General features: G+C 40.9%; 1 long non-coding RNA gene across 1 annotated transcript in view; it reads right to left on the bottom strand.

The window, feature by feature from the left end:
* Window positions 1-19,346, bottom strand: part of LOC141275696 (uncharacterized) — an 86,159-nt gene extending 66,813 nt beyond the window's left edge. Inside the window, exon 1 of the long non-coding RNA XR_012323901.1 lies at window positions 19,272-19,346. This is a non-coding gene — a long non-coding RNA (uncharacterized lncRNA). The remainder of the gene's footprint in view (window positions 1-19,271) is intronic.
* Window positions 19,347-22,657: the final 3,311 nt, after the last annotated feature.

Here is a 22,657-nt window from a genome sequence, read left to right as displayed (position 1 = left end):
ATAATATTATAGTTGTATGATATTTCAGCACATCCATACACACTATCTCACTATCTCCATTATGGCCCACTGAGGTAGATATACCACGTCGAACTTTGTGGATTTCATAGATGAGGATACTGAGGCTGAAGATGTTATTGACACAACAGGATTCACGAAGTGGAGAGTTGGGAATCAAAGCCAATCTCCCGACTCGGAATCCGTTGCTCTTTCGCTGACACCACACCACCTTAATCTGAGAGTAGTGAGACTTCTCCTTCCCCTCCTAACGCAGACCTAGAGAGATGTTCAATAAATACTTGCTTATATGAGTCCACCGCTTCTCCTCCATTGGTAAAGCAATCTGTTGCAGAGAAGGTATACACTTTCAATTATGCTATGAGTCCATTAGACCTCAAGAGGAGAGGGAACTGGGAGAAAGCATAACCTTTCAGCTTGCAGCCATTAGAGTGACTATTCAGAACTCTTCAAATCTTCAGTGAGTGTACGGTCTTAACTGTTCATGTGTCAGGTTCGAACCATATCGTCCCCTGCTGCCTCTCACAAAGGTTAATGGACCACTAAATGTTGATACTCCAGCAAGGGTGGGAACTCCAAAGTCCAGTACAGGTACTATGATTTTCACGTAATTGCTACATTTAGCTCCTGTTCCCCTCATTTTTTTACAACCCTTCTTAGACCCAGCTATTTTGTCTCTACATTCCAATCTCCCTCTCCTGAATGTTTTTTCTCCTGCTGGGCCACTCTGGAAATATTGTAATAGGTGTTGTAACAGCTTTTTTCTATGGTATTTCACCAAAACAAAAAGACGTAGACTCACTGAGAACAACACACAATCAACCTGACTGGAATAGTGTTGGGCTGCCGCCTGGTCTGACTCATCCCCCCTTACTCTATCAGAAAAGTCAAAATTCTTGAATTTAACACAAACTAGATCAAAAGTGGTGGAGCATGTTTAAGGACAAGTGTGTTAGGTTCTTAGAATTCAGGCTACAAGGTTAACATCACAATTGTGCAGCATCAAAAGAGTAAACAGAATCTGAGGTATGTAGCATCCAAAACCTACCCCTTATATCATCCAGGTCTGTATCCTGGTTGTCTAATGCAGTAGCTTTCAAGGTGAATGGTACCATACATTTCATGTCTCCTTTCCTCACCCATAGCTCCAGTCAAAACCTATCTGTTCTGGGTCCTGATCACTCAAGGAATTGCTCTCCTCTACTTAATCTGTACAGGGTGTGCACAAATGAATGTATTCCCCATCCCAGATAACACATGTGCATTTTAACAAAAGCTTTCTAAAATCTATGCCTTAACTCAAATGCACATATTTAATCGTGAGAATTTCAAACAATAGGGCAGGGGAGCCTCCCATCACATCATGCTCTCGAGTCAGCTGCTTCTTTCACCCTCATTGGCCAAAAGCTCCAAATTATTCCAGTTGCTAATAAGTTCACCAAAATAAGTCACTTTATGCCAGATGGGTAGTCATATCATTTTCCCTCTAGGTATTTTTCTGTTAAAATCAAAGCAGACAAATGTAATGTAAATCGTCGAGTATTTATCAGGCATCTTCTTTTTGCTGGACCTGTGCTCTAGGCTAAGGGTACAAAACTGGATGAGGGTCAGCCCCTGTCCTTACAGATTAATGTTTTGAACTAATCACTCATCCAATTCATCTTCTAAACTTGTCTTTTAAAAGTTAGCATAGGGGACTTCCCTGGTGGCACAGTGGTTAAGATTCCGCACTCCCAATGCAGGGGGCCCAGGTTCAATCCCTGGTCTGGGAACTAGATCCCACATGCATGCATACCTCAACTAAGAGTTCACATGCCACAACTAAGGAGCTCACATGACGCAACTAAGGAGCCTGCCTGCCGCATCTAAGACCTGATGCAACCAACTAAATAAATCAACATTTTAAAAATAAATAAATAAAAGTTAGCATATTGTTTAGATTCTTTACTAAAAATTAAAGAAATATATTCCATCACCAACATCAATGCACTTTAAGTTCCCTCATTCCAATCAAATTTAATAAACTCACCCACATTTTGAGTGATAAACTAAACCCCAAGGGATCATGCGTGGCAAAACTTAATCCCAGAGGATCACGTGTAGCAAAGGCACAGCTGACAACATGCATGGGTTTGCAACACCTCTGCCCTGAGCAGTCCCAAAAGGATGACCACTGTATCCAAACTACATAAGAAGTAACTGTCTAACAACTATTCTAGGGCGTTTTGATCCTGCTGGCTTTCAATTCTTTTTAATAATATCAAAAATGCCTGTGGCCCAGTCCTCCTTGCCTGTGGTCCAAGAGCAGGAGACCCACAGTGACAGTGAATGCAGTCTTAGTGACCTGCATCATGGAGAGTCTATGAAAGATACTTAAGTGTCTAAGTGCTTCCTCAAGCTCTCTTTTTGCAGCATTATTTCTTTTCCCTTTTCCTTTACCCAGTGCTTAAGTGCCTTTCTTTCTCAACTAAACATCATCTTGCCATCTCCTGGGGGTTTCATCACAGCTTGACACAGTTCTCAGACCAGCCAGGGAATTTGGAACTAGTTGTGTTAGATATTTGTTCTTTTCCCCTCAAAATAATGTTCACTGTTTCAGACTTCAGTGACCATTATTTAGCATTGATATTAACATATATTACTGGTAACTTAGAAGTTTTTAGAAAATCAAGTCTGATAAAATACAGTGTCCTAGATAGAAGACAACAGAAATACAAGAGAAATAAAAACAGACATACAAAGAGAGACATTTTTACATTACAGAGACAGCAAAGGCTGCGATAGAGTCAACTTTGTTGTAGCAGAGCAGTGGCACTCAAAGAAAAGTGTTTACTGAGTTCTAAATGAACCAGCACAGGCCACTGACTGGCATGAGTTGTTTACATTAATCATTCCCAGCCTGTCAGCCTGCTTCAGGTTGAGCACGTAGAGTAACCTGAAGGAGAAAGTAAATAGGGGAATAATAAACCACCTTAACAAACCATTCCAAAATAATTCTAGAAGATTCTATGCCATTAGCATACCACCTACAACTTGTATAACCCAGAAACCTCCCAGTCCCATTCACAGAAGAGGTTTTGAAAAGAATAGCATAGTGTGGTCAACTATTCATACTGCTAACACCATAGCAAGTTTCCAGCAAAAAAGGAACCAGGCAAAATACCAAACTTTTCAAGCTACAGCAATGTCATAAGTTTAACATTCTCAGAAATGTTCAGGAAGAATTGATTAAATGACTCATTTTATTATTAAAAAAAACAAACATTTATTAAGTTTCTAACTGCACCAAGCACTGCACTTTTGTTATCACAAGTAAATTAAATGGCCCCAATGACTTCCAGGAACTTAGAATCACCAGTCAGCACCTTGTAGAGAGGGAAAGCTACAAGACGGAGACTTTGGCCCACTACATGAATCCCTACTTAGGTAAAGTAAATCAAAGTATTTTAGAGATGGAACTAGGAAAGGAGTATTATTGGAATGGAGATCAGAGAAAATACCTTGGAAAATTTTTCTTTGAGAAATGGAAAACAGAAAAAGGCAAAAGAATCCCTCTTGTGCTTTCTATGGGGAGTGGGGTGGGGAGTGCAAGAGGGATGTGAGTACCTTCCTGGTCCAGAGACAAAGGTTTCACTGAGGAAGCGGGATTTCAAGGGATGTAAAAATGGTGTGGGCAAGGCATTTGGTTAGCCTGTGAAGAGAAAGAAGCTCCAGGTGTGTTCATTCAAAATTCATGTACTTCATGTACATTCATGTACATGTACATTACTCATTCAAAGCTTCTGGACACGTTGAAAGATACCGAGGTGAACCAGAATAATGATTTGAGGGTACGCAAATGGAAATAAAGTCTCCAGTATCCTGTCTATTAAGTCATACCTCTAACCTGTATTCACTGAACAAATATTATTATAATGAGTTCCTACTCTGTGTTAGGCATTTCACTAAGCATCAGAGAAGATAAAAAAAAAAAGTAAGATAAGAACCTGCTTTCAGGGAGCTTACCAGGAGCAGTAATAATGATATTATTATTTATAATGAACATACAGTAGACAGAGTAAGTGCTTCAAGGAGATAAAATGAAGTGCTATGAGACTTCTAAGGGTTCTCGGACTTGGCCAACTCAAATCTCATCTTCTCTGGGAATTATGGCTGTCTCATTTTTATTTATTCTGCACTTTGTTCATCTGGCATTCATATTTTACTGCCTTATGTTAGTAGGTAAAGGAATTCATATGTGTATGTCTTACCTCCCCAGGTAGACTATAAGTATTTATGACTACATCATACTTCTCAGGATTTCCCACCACCACCAAAATATTCAGCACAGTGCAGTGTACACAGTCAAGTTTTCCACCAATACTTGTTAGAAGGGTTAGACTTTCATAAAGTTATAGTGGTTCCTGGCACAAGGTGGTTTGGTTTTGTTTTCATCAGTTGGTTGGTTGGTTTTGCCTGCTTCTTGCTAGATCTTGACTTCCTTGAGGGCAGGAACTGTGCCTTATTGGTCTTTGTAATCCCCCTAGGCTCAGAGAGTCTGTACATGGTAAGCATTCAACACTGTTTGCTAAGTGAATTCATGTTCCATGGGAATCTTTCTAAAAGTACCATAATGACACCTTTTGTAGGTGTAAAGATTTACAGTTTACAGGTTGCTCTAAAAGGCTTGATCTCCTTTAACCCTCTCAACAGAACTGTGGAGTTGCCGCTGAGATGACCACTGCACAGATAATGGAACAGTGCTCACAGAAGTCCGGTCACCCAGCAGCTAAGAGCAGAGCTGGAACTCACAGGTGTGTCGGGCTCCACATCAAGTACTCCTTTCACTCTACCACACAAATCATCAAATCTCATGGTGGAGTGATTTGGTTGGACCTTTGGCTCCCAGTCATAGTTCGGTATCATGGTACGGTAACTATCCGGTGACACGTAAAGTCCCTTTCTTCTTTGATGTCATACCATAGCAACATAGTGACCTTCGGCTGCTGATCCAGGCCCAGGTGATTTTGGTTGCATCGAGTGTTGATCTCAGTTTGGATTACAGACAAGTGGAAGAGCTACCTCAGTGAAAGAAAATCAGATCTACTCAAGGGATTCTTACAAGGAAAGAAAATCTTAGCTAAGTCTGATGGGTCAAACCTGGGCAGTACAACAGGTAGACAGTCTAGGTCCACAGTGGAAATCATGTCAAAATTGGCCTTGGTGGAACTTTGGGAAGGTCAACAAATGGTCTGATACAGGCTTTTAAGATATCTATACTAATGGGCTCTCCGAGCCTTTAAAAAGCACCAGTGACTCCCCAAACTCATCGTGTATAATAAATAAACTCTCAGGTTTTCACCCAAACTCAAAACCCAGCCATTCTAACCTTTCTTCAGCCATCAATAGGCATAAGCAGGCTTCCCTGGTGGCGCAGTGGTTGGGAATCTGCCTGCCAATGCAGGGGACACGGGTTCGAGCCCTGGTCTGGGAAGATCCCACGTGCCGCGGAGCAACTAAGCCCATGTGCCACAACTACTCAGCCTGCGCGTCTGGAGCCTGTGCTCCGCAACGAGAGGCCGCGACAGTGAGAGGCCCGTGCACCGCGATGAAGAGTGGCCCCCGCTCGCCGCCACTAGAGAGAGCCCTCGCACAGAAATGAAGACCCAACACAGCCAAAAATAAATAAATTAATTAATTAATTTAAAAAAATAGGCATAAGCTGCTTTTTAATGTGTTCCTTATACTCGCCTTGTCTCCTGTCAGCAGCCAGAAGTTGGGTTTTTCTTTATTTTTTATCAGGAATAGGATTCAAAGAGCCTGCCCTGCAGCAATCCCATACTGCACTTCTTTGTAAGAATCCTAATGACGAATTCTAAATACATAAGAGACAGTCTCCAGCTGTAGAAGTGGAGAGCTTCCGGGGGCCTGTCGAGTTCCCTGACCCCAGACCTATTTTTATATTTTGATCTTGAGGACTGTGCCTCATGACTTTCAGAACCCTCAAGTTGTCCCCGGGGTTACAGAGCACTAGCTTAACCAGCCATAGCAAGACTTAAAAACGGGGCATTCAGGATCAAAGTGGCCAACACATGAGGGCATTAGCCACCGGACCAGCCCCCGAGAGAACCGCATTAAGCTGCATTATGCAAGTGGTTAAATTCTTCCCGTGAAAAACCGCAGCACTCAAGTCTTTTAGTTGCATACGTCTCAATAGCCGTTTTAACAGCTACTCACATTTTGATATAAAATATAAGAACGGCAGTTTAACGTTCCGACTGAAGTACAGAGAAAACAACACAATTTGAATTTTTTTAAATTTAAAGCTGCCTAAAGCTCCAAAGTTCAGTGTTACTTGCTCTATATTTCCCTCAGGATGATATTAAATGGACTTTCCCCTATTCAAACAGGGAGCATGGGTGACAGAATATTTAAAAGAGAGAGAGAGAAAGAAAAGAAAAGAAAAAACCCTGAAGAGTCTGGATTAAGAATAACATAGCAGAGAGAGGTTCTGTCAATGAACTGACACTTCATTTTTCCTTCCATTGTCTGCTTACCCAAAGAGCAGGGGACTAGCAACTGGGATGATCATATAAGGCGGGAAAAACACAACTGTCAGCCTCCAAGGACAAAGCCTACTTGTAACAATACCATTCCTTAAATCCAGACATTAGAGCCGAAGGAATGAGAAAAAAGCAACTCACTCATGGATAGCTTACTGAGGATACTGCAGAAGATTATGCTAATCTTCACTTCATTGTCCTTTGCAAAATGTTTTCATATCAAGCCTTTTATCTGGGGAAGAAGAGATGCCCAACCTCTCAACTCAGTAACAGCCAGCACTTTCTGTGTGGTTTCTGCGTAATTAACACCAGCACTAGACCTTTTCATTTGTGCTACTCAAGCTTAGGGCCTTTTGAGGGTGTCCACAGGGGAGCGGCCCTCACCCTTTCCCTGTGGCCGGGGAGCCACAGCTTATGCTTAGATCTGCGTGCCATCTGTTAATGGCAGAGGGAGCAAAACTTGAGCTAACTTTTCCTTGACTGCCAGAGAATGCAAGGGACCAAATCCACCAGCACGAGATTAGCAAATTATCACTTTAGAAAAAAGAAATCTAACCTAGGAATTCAGACCAACTGCCTCATTTTCCATATCTGAGTTTTGCCTCATTATATAGTAGCTTTCATTTAGGACTCAAATGGCATGAAAGCATGAGCTTAGGTGGGAATCTGAATGGACCAAAGGGACTTTTTTTTTTCTTTTTTTTTTTTGGAAGGATTGTGCTTCAGCATCCACCTCATTTTTTTTCAGAACTGTGTCACAGATGAGCCACCTGCCAACTCCTGGCTGCCCAGCGGCTACAGGCAGCCCCCATGGGAACACAAGATGTGAGGCCAAATTTTCCTCTCTAATCGATTTCCCTGGCTTTTGCTGGCTCAGGTCAGATTCATATGAATATCATAACAGCCAATCTTTGTAATGATGAAAGTCATGTGAGAGTGTCAAGAGAGGAGGAGCACACAATGCCTTTGTTTGTTGTGATTGTTGGTGTGAGAATTTAGTCATTAGGAGTTTCCCAAACAACATCTAAAAGGAAAGATTAATTGTATATAAAAATACATTTTCCTTCAGATGGATTCCACTGGTCCAGAGGTGAAAAACCGTCACCACACTTTTCACCTGTTCTCTGAAAAACTTTGATTAGACTTACTAGACAATTCTACCCAGAACCTGGTTTCTATTCTGCTTCAAACTAACTCTGTGATCTTGATGGGGAGAGGAGGGGCCCAGGTAAGTGCAAATCCTTCATGGATAGAACAAGGTCACCTGAGACCACAGATACCCAAACTGGGGCCCCAAAAATCTCCAGGAATCGACCCCCCAAATAGATGACTATTCCTGAATTATTTGCAATTCTTTTTTAGCCTAAAGGAAACCAAACTCGTAAGTAAAGCATTTCAAATCTTTCAAAATGTGGGTACCAGAGAGATAAAATAATAAAAGAGGTCTTGATTGATGAAAATTTGGGAACTACAAAACCAGAGGATCTTTAAGATCTGTGGCAGCTTTGTAAGTCTCTGATATGATGTGTGTCCTGGCCTAGATGAAGTGGTATTCTTGGCAGGAAGCTCCAGAGTTGGTGCTCCGTATGTGTATGTACTCTGGTAATGCTATGTTCTCAATGGATTTTTGTTGAATTAATCCAAACAAATGAGTTAGCAAATTTCCAACTAATTGAGAAAAGAGTAATATGAACCATCACTGTTTGCCTCCAAAACATACAACTGCTGTGAAGAGCTAAAAAATGCCACTCTGGGCTTCCCTGGTGGCGCAGTGGTTGAGAGTCCGCCTGCCGATGCAGGGGACACAGGTTCGTGCCCCGGTCCGGGAAGATCCCACATGCCACGGAGCGGCTGGGCCCGTGAGCCACGGCCGCTGAGCCTGCGCGTCCGGGGTCTGTGCTCCGCAACGGGAGAGGCCACAAGAGTGAGAGGCCCGCGTACCGCAAAAAAAAAAAAAAATGCCACTCTCCCCAAGTGAGTCCTACTCAACTAAAGGAGGTTGCTTTAGGACAGCAATGATGCACTGTGAGAGCACCGGGTAAATGTCTGTGTGCCCCTGACCGCAGCGATGGTCAATGCCAGAGGATTTGCTCTTTGGCCATTCCAACAGTCTCAGATGTGGATATGCAGGTTATGCCAAATGTTCTATCTTTTAAAAATAAGTCTTTCCGGCTTCCCAGGTGGTGCATGGTTGGGAGTCTGCCTGCCAACACAGGGGACATGGGTTCAAGCCCTGGTCCAGGAAGATCCCACAAGCCACAGAGCAGCTAAGCCCATGCGCCACAACTACTGAGCCTGTACTCTAGAGCCCACGGGCCACAACTACTGAGCCCGCGTGCCTAGGGCCTGTGCTCTGCAACAAGAGAAGCCACCACAGTGAGAAGCCCGTGCACCGCAACGAAGAGTAGCCCCCACTCCCCACAACTGGGAAAAGCCCGCGCACAGCAACGAAGACCCAATGAAGCCAAAAATAAATAAATAAAGTAAATAAATTTTTTTTAATTAAGAAAGAAAATAAGTCTTTCCTCCTTTTTGCTTATTTATTACTATCTTTAACACACAGGGATCACTATACAATACCAAACAATCATCTTGCAGATTCCTAGTAAAATCTTTTGGAGGAAAAATAAATGAAGGAAAAGAAAGAGAAAGGCTATAAGGAACAAATGTACTTAATTCTCTCCCTTCAAAATGCTGAAGATTTTGATAGGTTACACTTTGGATAATCAGAAACATACAATTTCAACATGTAATTATAATACACCTTTCTTCACAATTACATTTAGGTAAGAATATTATAATTTTTTTAAAAACTTTCAACCCTAGGTAAATCTCAAAGAAGATTTTCTCTTGAGACGTTGGTGAAAGACAAGATGATGACAAAAGATAAAACATAAGTCTTTTAAGGTACTGTTTATTCCTTTTACGGGAAAAATATTTTATTTTTATAAATAAATAAGTAAATGATTTATTTCCTCCAGAAATTTATACTTCCTACAGTATCTAACCTTGTAACTCACCAGTGCTCTGAAGAATAAAGGCATTGCCTGATCATCTAAATTTATTAGGGTAAGCATATAAATCTTCACAGTGTAAGATGGGGGTCCTCTAAATTTAGGATACCCTTTAACAGCTAAAGCAGCTAAATGTAAAGGCCACCTGCTTCTTCCAGCAGCCACACAATCTGGTGGAATTAAACTATTCCAGCGCAGTTCAATCTTGGAAAAACTGCATAGCTGTGAAAACACCATTTACTGACTGCCGAGAGTTTGGTTTAGTATAAGCTGTTTAGACCACGTGAAATCTGCAATGCACTGTTAGATCTTTACAAATTTCATGAAATCTTTTTCGGATATCCAAAAAATCCTGAACTGCTTGAATCTTTTGTATCCTAGCACTGGGGACTGACCCATAATCTCTTTCCCAGCCAGGATACCAAGTCTGGACCCAACCTTGTCACTGATTCCGGCAGCTGCTTCAATTCACCAGAGGGGATGGCAGCAATCCTACTTCTAAAAGAACACCACAAGGGCTTACGTTCACGACGCCTTGAAGAGAGCCTGAAAGAAAGGTCAAAGGTGAAGAAAAGATAAAGTGCCAAACAAGGAGATCAGTAACGTAGGGTCTTCTTGATGAAATCCTAATGTTGGATTCTTCAGGATGCAAGCACCATAATTGCATTTCCAAAAAAGCCTCAGTTTTGTTGGCATTTGTGTGTGCATGTGCGCCTGTGCTTGTGGGTTTGTGTCTGTGTTTGTGTGTGTGTTTGCGCGCAGTGTGGGTTTTGCTTTGTTTTGTTTTTAGGTCGGATCACTGTGCATCTAAAAGCCTTATTCAGTTGTCCTTGTCCTGAGTACTTTGTCTTACACAGGCCGCATTACTCTTGTAAACAGAGGCTGCATCAAAGTGAGAGCAGAGAGAGTCACATCAGTGGATTAAGGCCTTCTGCATGATAAAGTAGCTACCTAGGGGGGGATAAACTTAATATGTGAAAGAATGTTATTGAGAGGAATAAAGTACCAAAACTCTGTCATTCTCCTCGTAATGTCCTAATCTAATGCCTGACACTGGGGCCTTAGGCCAGGGTTAGTGTTAATCAATGAAATACCCATCTGTGTTCCCTGTCCTTATAGCTATTTAAAACTAGCCTAAACTCAATTATTGTCCCCTAGAGACCAAGATGGGATATTAAGTTGATTGAAAGGAATTGTGTCCCACAAAGAAATCCCAGTGTTAAAATGCAGAGGTGTCAACAGAGGTGCTAACTAAATTTCGGTTAAACAGAGATTAAATGCTAATTCTTAGAACATGAAAAAGTTGCATAGATTACATCTGGCTAAAAATCCTTATTTGAAAACAGCTAAATTCAGGTAGACAGTGTAATCAACCCAGAGCAGACTGTGCTTTTAGAATAAAATAGATAGCTTATGTCTCCTGTAACATGTATAACACCACAGGCATACAAGGATGACATTAAGTTCAAAGAGATCAACATTCTCAAATTCATAATCATTGCTAGAATCATGATGACTATTGGAAGGATATATCATTTATCCCTTGAATAACTAAAAAGTATCATGCAAAACTTCTTTAATTATACTTAAAAGATATTTTTAAAGGGGGAAAGGGGCTGGGAGAAGAGGACAAGAAAGAAGCATAATCCTACTGCTCAAGGATGTCCATAATTGCCTTAGTAATACTTGAGTATAAAATGGCAGCTTTTCCCATTTTTAATCTTCTCTACTTTGTTTTGTGCCTAGATTTAATGGCAGCTTGCTTTTAGAACAGAGAAAATTTCTCTAAAACCAGGTTTCACGGCATGGACATATAATGTGTGCTGGATATCCTTTTGAGAGATTTTGAAACAAATAAACAGAAAAACAGCTCTTTAAATATGTAATAGTCTAAAGCTGAATGAATATGTTTTATTATACTTTGGAACCTACATATGTGTTTAAATCCAAACAGGTTCATGAGATACCATTTCATAAGCTAATAATAAAATAATAATTTAAAGGCTTATTGCTATCTACTGATACTAAAGAATCTCATTCTTTGGTGGAACACTAGTCCTACTGGATTCTGATTAATACTAATTACTAATACTAATTAAAAGGCATGGGGCTTCCCTGGTGGCGCAGTGGTTGAGCGTCCGCCTGCCAATGCAGGGGACGCAGGTTCGTGCCCCGGTCCGGGGGGATCCCACGTGCCGCGGAGTGGCTGGGCCCGTGAGCCATGGCCGCTGAGCCTGTGCGTCTGGAGCCTGTGCTCCACAACAGGAGAGGCCACAACAGTGAGAGACCAGCATACCGCAAAAAAAAAAAAAAAAGGCATGATTATAGCACAAGAATAGACTAAAAAGTCAATAACAAAGTAGGTGGCTCAGAAATAAATCATGTGAGTATGTGATACATGATGGAGGAGAAATCAAAAGTCAGCAGAGGAGAGGAATACTGTCTCAATAACAGTGCTATCACCCATTAGGAAAAGAAGGCTATTTAGTCATTACCTTGTACCATGTACCCACTTAAATTCCAGTTGAATTTTAAAAGTTCAGTTGTTTTAAAAAATAATTATCAAAAGCTAAAAGAAATAGTATCAAATATCAAAGTTTTAGAGAATATTCTAAGCTTAAAACAGTAAAAGAAATCACAAAGTAAAAGCTGTCTTATTTAACTACATATATATTTTAAATCATTCAAGATAATTAAAATTGAAAAGTAAATAGCAAACTAGGGAAATATTTATAGCAAATATTACATAAAGAGACCTAATATCTTACTCATCGATGAGAAAGAACTACAACCCCCTAGAGAACACAAAACAGTGGAATCCTTTTTCAGCTCTCTAATCAGAACTAGTTTTACTTACTTATTTTCTCTAGTCAAGATCAAAACTCACCTAGTTGAATTTCAGCTTCATGGGCGTATTACAAAGTAATTTTTAGAGGCCTTGCTTTTGCATGATCTCATAGACTAGCTCTCAAACAACGGCTCTTGAGGTTGGACACTAAATAATCTGTATATCTGTTTCCAACAGTTCAAAAACAGTTATCCTCAGCCACCCATTTTCACTTTGGTTGACGCTATATGTATCTGATTCCTTAGTGCAGCAACAGCAGCTGACCAGAGAGGTTACTTTGGGCACTTTTTCAGAGGGAAATGAAGTAAGAAGAAAGAGTTAAATGACACAGAAATTTCACTTAACAGCTTTGTCCAATAAAGTTTCAGGAAGTTCAGCTTAGTCTCCTCAACCCCCAGCTTCAAATAAAATATCTCGTTCACATCTGCTCAGGTGGACAGGCACTCAGAAAACCAAGAAGAGAAAATAGGAAACACGTTCCAACGTGCTGATCTTAATATGCAAAATTATAACTTCAACCATATTATTATAATGCCAGAGAACAGTACATAATAGTGTGATCCTACTTACACATAACAAATAGGAAAACAGCCTTTGTAAAACCCAGTTCTTCAAGCGCAGCTAATGTGAGGGCATAGTACCATGTGTCAGGGCCAGAGAGGGAAACAGTTCTGAAGTCAAGAGCATCTGAAACAGCCTCCAAATGTCAGACTGAAAAAAAAAAATCAAAAGAAAAGGACTGCTATCTCTCAGGGACTGAAGTGGGAGCTGAAGTGCTCTCCCTCAATTAGGCAAAGTGTGGTGCAGCTGATTAACCTGAATGTTACCTTGGTAACCCAAGAATTACACTGTAAATGAAATATGTTCAACAATAGGTACCTTTAATCAGACAAGAGCCACATGAGCATTTTGAGCGAGAGAGCCATAAATCTTCGGTTTCTAGCACTTTAATCATTCATGAAATAAGAGTCTTTTTTGACAAGAGGCAAGCAAGGCCACTAGTTATTAAATAAGCAGTTACAGAACATGTGCTTTAGTATAGCTAGGCTCCAAGGATCCTGGTATCCAAGGCTCGACTCCAGGCTTGATTATTGTAAAACAGTGCCTATGTAATATAGTTATTATAATATTGACTGACATATATAGAGCAGAGATTACTAAAATGCCTTGTAATTTTTCAGTGGGACCTACTTTTTAAAAAGGTTATGCTGCAATAAATCAGGAAAGCATTGCTTCCCTTCTTAAAAACTCTCCTTACAAAGGAATAAACATCCCTGCATTGATATTTTTTTCTCTGCATATTAACCATCCCTCACAGAGGTTCCAAACAACAGATAATGTATAAATCCTGCAGTGTGTGTGTGTGTGTTGCATTTTTTCCTCTATAATAGAACCAACAGCATATATTTAAAAAATAATTAAACACTGTGCTCCATTCCTTTCTCTGCACTTCTATTGAATTCTGAAGGTCTCTCTTGGCCTTCCAGGGTGCTGGGAGCACTGATAAACATTTGAAAACTAAATGAAGCTTTTAAAAAGCTCAAAACTGCCTCCAGGACATGCTTGTGACCATCATCTTGAACTTGAGTCTAAAGAGTAAAGTCCTAGGGCCATATTTAGAGCTTTAAAGACACATTTTAAAATTGATGGTGAGTCTTTCAAAAGCTGTGATCAGGTGAGGGGGAAAGGTCAACCATTCATCCTTCTTTGTGGCTATGCCTTTGCCAAGGGACACTCCTTCCGAAGATCTCACTACCTTTGGGTCTGTTAGATGGAAAAAGAGATAGGCAGACAGACAGACATAGACCCCAATTTCCTTCTCTCTTTAGGATATTTATCTTATTCATCTAACCATTAACCATATATTAGCCTAAGGCAGTATTTCTCAAAGTGTGTTCTGGGGAATTCTCTGTGAGACATTTACAGGATAGATTCATCAAAAGAGTTCAGGACCAAATGAGATACTGGGTTAAACAAAGTTTGTTTCTTTAGTAAGGACTTCTGGAGCCTTTTGTGCTAATCGTCATTGGCCTCCTACCAGACACTGGGTATCCAGTGGGGAATAAACCAGCTATGGCCTCTGCCATCAGGGAGGAACATTCCAGACAGCCCACTAGAATGCGTCGGTTAAAATGTCATCTTACATGTAATTTGGCACTTTATTTTCCAAGGCCTTTGGATATCCTTTGCACAATAAGAGGTAGTGGGTATTAATATTCCCAATTATCTCCATGAATTTACTTGTGTTTCTTATCTGACTGGTGGTATCACCTTGTCAGCACTTCAGGCTTAAAAACTGACAGTCCCCTTCTACTTTTCTCTCACCCTCAAAACCAGTTGTTATCAGACTCTCACAATCTTTGTCCCACTTCCATACTTATGCCCCAGGCCTAGTTTATACTTTTAATTCTTCTCACCTAGACCAGTAATATCACCTCTTAACCAGTCCCCCGTCTCAAGGCTTCTATCTCCCCCAAGCACACACACACACACACACACATACACACACACACACGCACGCACACACGCACGCACACACACACACTTCTGCTATCATACACAACATCTAAGATGTCCTACACACCACTCCCAGAGTTTTCTTAGTCTCTTACCTTGGTATGCAAAAACCTAGATGATTTGACTCCAAAAATCAGTGTTTCTAATCCTACCTCCCCACAACAGTCCTCTCCTCCCCTACCATGGCTTGTACCCCCTAAGTTCTAGCAACATCAGACTACTTAAGAACCACAAACTTGCCGGAGAGAGCCTTTGCCCCATGTGTGCCAAGTGAAATGGCACACATATGTTTTTCCAGCTTAAATCCCATAACTTGAATGAAGTCTCTCCCTCCGGGCCCTTGCATTCAGAATCACCCTCACTTCTTGTGCTCCTAGAGTACTTTCTTCGTGTTTCTAGCCTCACACATATCACTGTCTATCCTGCACTCAAAGCTTTTTATGTATTTGTCTGTCTCACCTCCTACCTTGAGAGATGCTGAAAAACAGAGACTGCATCTTTTTGTAGCTCCTTAGCATCTGGTACCAGACACATAGTAGGTACTCATGACACACTGGTTGAACTGAGTGGAAACAAATTAGACTAGAAAGACTTTGGTTCAAAATGGGATTCATAACAGGGTTGTAAGCAGTCATCGTTAGCACGAAAATAGCTTCTCCAAGGCTCACCAGAGATGCCCAACCAGACATATACTGATAAATTCAAGTGCTATAAAGGGAATAGTAAAAAATTTCAGGTGTGCTTTAAAAACTAACAGCACTCCTTAACGAGTTAATTGTGCCAATTTCAATTGGAATAGACGTCTTTAATGCCCATGTATTCCTCAGAAAAACTGGGGAAAGGAGTGCAAGTAACCTTTCAACAGCCAGTTGAAACATTGTCAGTTTTCAAACACTTGCAATGATACACTGCATTTAGAGACGTTGCTTCTTTCTGCTTTAATCACATGATCAATTGAGGGTCCACATGGTCCTTCTCTGATGAAAGATTGTACACACACACTCAGGCAGAGATAGCTGATTTTCCCCAAAACCCACTCTCCTCTTCCTTCATAAAAATGCCCTCTGTGGTTTTCAGTGGGCCCACCTAGGGACAAGATTTTCCAGCATTCCATTAACATGGGTATTGCCTTTTAGTCAATTCCGGCCAATACGATTTAAGCAAAATCAGTTTATGCAACGTCCAGGTCATGCTCTGACAAGGAAACTGCTTACCCTCCATGTCCTCTTTCCCACACCTTTTGGGGTGAGACCCTGGTACCGTGGCAGCGAGCCTGCCTTGGGGATGAGGTCAGCACACAGAGGACAGTAGCACAGCATGACAGAAAGAATCTAGGTGTTACTACCTCATGGGACAAAGCTGTCCTACTCCCCTGGAGAGCTACCAGCACAAACTTTCACAAAAGACAGAAATTATTTTACCATCTTTCAACATTCATTTAAGCATTCATTATTTCAGTCTCTGATAAAGCAGCCTAAGGAATTCCTGACCTAACAAATGCCCACCCATATGTCCATGGCACCTGAGAAACTCTGTCCCCAAAGAGACATCTCTTCCCAGGAAGGGTACAGCATGAACACACTGGCGTGGGTCTTTTATCAAATTACTCAGTTATACCCAAAGGAGAGAACAAAGCCCAAAAGAAAGGCGCATAGGGCAGCTATATTTTGATGCTACAGAGGACAACAGAAAAGCCACAAGAACAGGGACCCAGTGCAGGTGCTCTGCATGGCTCTAGGAAAAAGACATGGAAGAAAAGATAGAAGCAGCAAAAATAGAAACGCACCAAGTTGATCTACTCCAGAGTTTTATCGAACAGGTGATCCTGCAATTGTTCACTACACTGAGAGCTCCTTGAGGGACATGGTACTTTATCTTTTTCTAAATCTTCGGGTGCCTTATAGCCAAATAATAAATGTTTTTCAAATGGTAGAATAAATAAATGGATAACCAACTGACAGCAGCTGATCAATTTTCTATTTCAGTACCTAATTTCCTGCTAATCACTCATCCATCACAATGATCTCAACAGGAACTTTAAAGAAAAAAACAACTGTAGGGCTTCCCTGGTGGCGCAGTGGTTGAGAGTCCGCCTGCCGATGCAGGGGACACGGGCTCCCGCCCCGGTCCGGGTAGATCCCACGTGCCGCGGAGCGGCTGGGCCCGTGAGCCATGGCCGCTGAGCCTGCGCGTCCGGAGCCTGTGCTCCGCAACGGGAAAAGCCACAACAGTGAGAGGCCCGCGTACCAGGGAAAAAAAAAAAAAAAAAAAAAAACTGTAAAATAATTTTAAATTTGCTGCACAATTGGGTAGCAATGAAATCCTCAAGTGTCTACCTGACAGAGTGATATCAAGAAGCAGCAGGGAGCAGCCAGAAAGGTGGATAGCAGATGCCAAAATCAGGAGTCAGTTTACACTCTTCCAGAAGAAGAACTGTAAAAGGAGTGATGGATTGCAGCACAAAGAGAAACCTTTAACTAGGTTTTGCTAGGCATGGCATCAAGTAAGTAGCATCAACTGCATTCAGTGGAGTAAAAAAAAAGTGTCTGTATGCTGAGATGTCAGCTTGTAAAAGTGTCAGTCTCTAAAACAAATCAAGTAGCAAATGGAAAACAAATCAATAACTAGACTTGATGCCAGCAACACTAAGCAAGAAAAAAGTCATTTTAAAGGAATTTTCCTCGTTAACCACTCTCCCCAAGGAATCATACTTGCTACAAATTCTCTAATATTTGCTACATTACATAAGACCCACCGAAATATCCACTTTGTTGTATTAATTTACGAAGATATTGCCCACTCAGGTGACTTATATCCTGAATTTTCACCTGAATTTGAAAGAAGAATTTAGGATTAAATTAGTTATATGGCTATTTCTGAAAGATATACCTATATTTATACCCTCCTTATTTAAAATATACACTTCTACAAAATTATCACCTCCAGTGATCTGGTCTTACTCTGTCAATGCCTTCTATGGTAGAGCATTGTCTTATTATGACCTCATTCTCTTCCTTGGGCATTCTCCTAAACTAATAGCCCAAACTATCGTTAGGAAAACTTCTAGGTTGGAACAGTTGAGTTGGTTACAAGGTCACCTGCTGCATCTAAAGTAATTACTTAATGGTGACTATTCGACTGGCCCAGGCCAACAGACTCTTCAATAATATTACTAATTTTCTAATAAATTATTGTCTTCTTTCCTACACACGTGGATTCATTACACAAATGTTCTTCAGCTAGTACCGCCTCTATCTTGCTATAACTGAGCAATTCTCTATAGGTAACAAGAGTCCAATGTATTATGCATGTTCTATCGCTCTAATAAATAAAACGATTAGCTTGTTTACAGCTGCCAGTGTGGTCTGTTACTCTGGCATGTCATCTGGCTATGTCTGACTGCAGAGACTAAAATGAAGCTTGCCTTCATCTTTCCAGAAACATAAAATGAACAGGCTAATTTCTCAACTATCCAACTTTGGTACTTGAAATAAAAAATATGAATGTAGGTCTTTTTTTTTTTTTTCTCAGTCCATTCAGCATCATTACTGGGTTTTTTCATGGCTGAACATCTTGAACAATAACATGATTATTTAGTATTATGACTCTCACGACTTGCAGACAAATCTATTGCTTAGAAAAAAAAGTCAAGTAAAATTAAGAGTCCCTACATTGTAATTTCAGAAACTAAGTCTTGATCATAATATTCACGACTTTAATAGATCACTGGAAGGAGAGCTTTTTCTGGGCCTTCTAGAAACAGAAGCTACTTAAGGTATCTTTTAAATACATTTCATAAGTCTTGATAATATTGATATTCATTCCTATAACCTCCAGAAAATTTCCTGTTGCAGTCTAATTCAAACATAAACTTCACTCTTATATAGTCTAACTTTTCAAACATATTATTCTTCCTTTATTTTCATCTGTTGTTTTCTTTTTCCACTTCTTCAAAAAGCTTTTGTGGACTTTCTTATGACACTACATTACAATCACCTTCTTTTCTTCATATAATGCCTTCTTAACACTTCTTCCATAAGAACCTTCCAGAACCACCAGAGTATACCCAAAACATGCATGACAAAAGAGCAAGCTGCCACGTGCAACAAGAATGAACAACGTTTCAAGTCCCTTTCAACCAAGATCTATGATTCTTTGATTCCATTTATGTGCCTAGACCTTGAACTTGGGCTATAGCCAGCAGGAACAGAACAGGAGAGATGAAACAAATTTGTTAAAATTAAAGTCACCAATAGAAAGCTAAGGATAACACTCAGTGACACACTTATGACACAGAGAATTATTATCACATTGCCTTCATGTCTCACGTACCTAGTATTTTCTGAAAGGCAGGGCCACCAAAAAAGCCAGCATTTATACTCCTTTGAACTGCTTTGCATTTGGCATGAATCTTGCAAAGTTCAGCTTCCTGAAATATTTAAAGGAAAAAAGTAGAAAATAAATCTTACATCTTTTCTACAAGCTGTCTAATACTTTGAGCATTGCAAACTGGGTCAAGGAAGGTACAAGAGAAGGATAAGAAGTGACCAGCTGTCCACATCTGACACAAGCCTACATAGCTAATATTTATTGAATGTTCATTGTGTGACAGACATAAGGGCAGGGCTTCACAGGCGTCACCTCATTTATCCTTAAAACAATCCTGTGAGATGGCTACTGTTTTATCCTTACTTTACAAATAAGGAGACTGAGACTTGGAGAAGTGAGGTGATTTGCTCCACGCCAAACAGTGGTAGAAGTGGAGCCTGGCTCTGAACCCAGGCCTCTCCACACCAGAACCCAAGATCTTAAGCACTCCTCAAAACTGAATGTCTCTAAGGTTTGAAGCTAACATTCAAAATAATTATGACGACTCCATCCTAGTTGTTAGGCAATGCTCATCACACTAACATGCCTCCAGCCTTTCAGCTTAGACTAGAACTCAGTAGATAGTCTATAAATTAGAGCAAAATGATGACACCTTCCTCCCAGAATTGCCAAAGCAAACCCTGCCTAAGCCCAGCTGCCAGGAATATGATGCCATCAAATAAATCCAATACCAAATATGATCCTCCTGTTTTGCCAGCCATGTGGCCCTGTACATATGGCAGCCTTGCTCCCTAGCAGGAGAAACATAGGGAGAAACAACTTGAATGATGAAAAACAGCAGGAATTTAAATACTTCCACTCAGACAGCAGGTAGCTTGTTACCTGAAATGCCTGGGATCCATCACTTGGCAATGAGAGCACAAAGACCAGACGCTGACTTCAGGAGCACAGCAGGAACATACCCCTGTGTACAAATTCCTGATGGAGAGAGATGTTTTCTGTTTCATATCTGGGGTATCTGTAATGCCCTATATCCTCTTCCATCTTATACCTCCCACATAACAACAAGCTCAGAACTTTTCTCAAGAAATCAAAACAGGTCCAGATCCCTCTCTCTCTCCTACCACTCAGGAGAGCTGCAACACAGCAGGGCCTAAGGGGTTCTCAGCTAGCCGCAGAACACTGTTGATGTATTGGCATTATGTAGGGCGATAGGAAGCCCCTGACTCCGATCATTGGCTTTCAAAGAGACTGAATGAGGGCATTGTTCCGTGTGACAACCTGCCTGTTAACCAGGAAATTTGTTAGCAAGGAGATCTACCTGATGACTTAGGACTAGGTCATCACCATAACTCAGTTGTTTACTTTCTCTCTCTCTCTCCCCCCTCACCACCGCCCCGCCCTCCTGCAAGCAGCGGTGACTTAATCAATACAGTTCTACAAGGAACTTTGACAGGAGTATTAGAAACCACTGAAACCCCAGACAAGACTGTCAGTTCAGTCTCCACTTTGAAAGGTTTTGCACATCACTATTTTGCAGATTACTCAGTTGAATAAAGGCTGGTTGAGGACCATGAGTTTAGGTGACCTGATCTCCACCAGGGTTGCCAAAAGCCCTTAAACAGCAATAAGTCAGCGGAGCAAGAAAAAGATGGCTTCTGCCAACCATCTACGTTATCTCTCATTGTAGAGATAAATGCAAACCTGCTTTGTAATAGATGCTGAGGAACGTTGTTGGTTGTTTCCTGTGGGAAGGAGGAGTGTTGTTTGTTTTTGTAAAAGAGGTTTATGTCTGGTTGATGTGATTGCAGGAAACAGAAGCTAACTCAAAGAACACGCTGAGGGGGGTGACAAATAAGTGAATATAAGGATACACTGGAGTGATAACAAATATAATGATCTTAATGGAGCCCAAGAACTGCAACAGGCTTCACTGGAGCTAATGCTAGTCCCTGAGGGCTCTGGGGAACAGCTCATCTCTCCTGGAGCCTTTGTGATCCGTCTCTGGTTGACACGGGTTGGTGGCTTGCTCTCCTCCCTATCGGCCAGCGTCCTTGGCTTTCCTCAGCCTGCACGTGGCCCATCACGGCCTTTCTCCACCTCGACATCTCTTGATGCATCCTGTTCTGTCCCATCTCCTCACTGGCAACTTGCTCAGTTTCTCAAAAGAATCCAGTTGGCTTAGTCCATCTTTTCAGATCTGGTCTCCCGTCTCTTCCATGATCTTCTCCTGATGCTGGCTGAAATAAATCTGTCTTTCGATTTACTAAGCAATTAGTAGCCAGTATTATCTGCTTGGGAGGTGAGGGGCTGGGAAAAGCGAGGGGGTCCTATAGGCATTTTGTTACCATTGTAAATACTTTCTTTTTTCTTGGACTTTGTAGTCCTATCTGATCTTCTACTTAGGTTGGTGAATTACCTACACAATAAATTCAGGGCTAGGTATTACTTTTGACCACAATCTACAACTTGAGACAGATAACTTCAGTGAGACTATCTGTGGAGTGGGAGAATATTCCTTAGTTGCCTCTTTCTCTTTCATAAAATGTCCAGGAGATACAGTGAATTAGAATCAGCCCCTGGAAAATCTCAGGTGAGAGTCTCTTTCGGTTAAGAGGAATTGCTGTCTCCCCATATCACTTGAGGGAGGATTTTCCGGGGCCACAGATGCTGTTCACTTGCTTGAAGAGTACTGGCAAGGCCCCACATCCAGGTATACACATATTGAAAATCCACCTCCTACGACTTCCCAGAATGGGCTCCCAAGATAAGCAATTAGCATAGAAATGATAGAGAATAGAAAATGATATGAGCCCCAAATCTAGCTTCTCATTTTGCTAATTATTCCTCCTTTTTGCCTGTGTAATTTTGATTTGGGCGATCATTTGGAAAAACTATGCACAAGGGATTTTGAAATGTCTGAGTTCAAATAAAATAGACATACATAATTAGAATATTAGGTAGTATTTTCCATAAACTGTTCTTGAATCTCAGTGACAAGCCCATGAAGGTAAAGCTTAAATCTATCCAGTGCTTTGAATTTTGGTATCTTGGGATAGGGAAAGTGCATGCTGATGAACTGTTAATGCTAAATGGTAATAATATAATACCTCTTGTTGATTTAGTGCTATTTCCTGTTCAAAGTTCTTTCATGACCATTAACACACAGATTCTCAGAAAAGTGAGGCTCTAGGGTCAGTTTGTATATTTTGATTAACTCCTCTACCCTCTTCCTGAACATTGTAATATTTGCACAGTCACGCGATCCATAAAGGAAAATGTTTATTAATGAAGAATACTAATTAAAAATATACATTGCTACCCAGGCTAACTGTTGTCTACACAGAAAGACAGTCTCCATTTTTCAAGCCCAAAACACTTTTGCTTCC

Source organism: Tursiops truncatus, chromosome 1, assembly GCF_011762595.2.
Source record: "Tursiops truncatus isolate mTurTru1 chromosome 1, mTurTru1.mat.Y, whole genome shotgun sequence".
NCBI lineage: Eukaryota > Metazoa > Chordata > Mammalia > Artiodactyla > Delphinidae > Tursiops > Tursiops truncatus.
This window is presented reverse-complemented; position numbering and strand designations above follow the sequence as displayed.